Genomic DNA, 1335 nt, shown 5'->3' with positions numbered 1-1335 from the left:
CTTTCTAGGGTTTCAACTGAAATCCAGCTTGACTGTTGAGCTCTGATCATCCAATCTTTGGCCAAACCACTTCAAAATGATCCTTAGACCATATGAACTTGATAAACCAACCCTAGGGCCTTGTCTCAATGGAAATGGCACATGCTTGCTTGCTTGACCTGATCTCCTGACCAGTTTGACCTAATTTGTCAGCTGAACTTGCACTTGGGCAAAAGGCAATGCAATGTTATGCAATGGACTATGTTATGCTAATGATCTAATGATGAAAATGTATGTACAATGGTAGGTGCAAATTTGAGGTGCTACACATATGTTTTTGGGTATAAATGATTTTTGATAAAATAAAGAGTGTGGCGATGATAAAAGAATTCATTGATTATATTTTTGTGTTTGACAATACCTTCGGTCTTGTGCTTACGTACCAACATAAAATGAGGGACCAAAACCTCGTAGTTCGTGGTAAAATATTCAAATGAGTTGATGAATTGATTTTAACAAAAAGTTTAAGTAAAAGGGCACAAAAGGCCAAAGTTTTGAATGGGGTTGTTAGTTCTTTTTTAACTTTTTGAAATTTGAAGTCATTATTGTTAAGTTCATTTACAAGTTTGATTAAGAAAAAGTTTTAAAATTCATTGACATAGGGTCGAAGTTTCTAATCATTAAGACATGTCTAAGTTAGAACACAAGCAAAGAATATTTTTGAAAAGAGGGAGAAGTTTTAAAATTTAAGAAGTGGGAGGAGATGAAGAGGTTATCTTGAGAAAAAGTTAAAAGTTAAAGAGCGGAAAAGATCTGACCAATGGGATGCAATCCAATTGACAATAATGTCATATAGAAACCCATTTTCCTTTGGACTTTGATCAACCAATAAGCAACAGGCAATAAGCCATATCCAGACATCATAAAGTTCAAGGCATCAAATAAATATAGCCACATCCAAGCAAGCATTCCAATAGCTAGCAGTCTTCATTATCCTCCAATGTATTAGATGAAATATTCCTTGATCAACTCAGAGCAAAGCATCAGACATAGACCAAAACAAAATAACAATTAAGCACAGAGAAAAAGTAGCAGATGAATCAAATAAATCCTCAAGTCTTGTATCAGATGAAAGTCACAGTCAAAGATAGCTCAGTCTCAGAATGTTGGCATTGGCCAAGTCCTTTTTGCACGGGGAATGTTGCCTAATCCTAAGTCCAAAAGTTCAGATCTAGTTCAACAGTCCACCAGATGTTTTTAGTGTTTTTGTTATTATTAGGTATTTCAAGGTCCTAATACCACAAACAAAATCAAAACACACAAACAATATATATACAATCACAAGATATGGCTCAA

The sequence above is a fragment of the Lathyrus oleraceus genome, chromosome 2, assembly GCF_024323335.1.
Source record: "Lathyrus oleraceus cultivar Zhongwan6 chromosome 2, CAAS_Psat_ZW6_1.0, whole genome shotgun sequence".
In the NCBI taxonomy this organism is placed as follows: Eukaryota; Viridiplantae; Streptophyta; class Magnoliopsida; order Fabales; family Fabaceae; genus Lathyrus; species Lathyrus oleraceus.
This window is presented reverse-complemented; position numbering follows the sequence as displayed.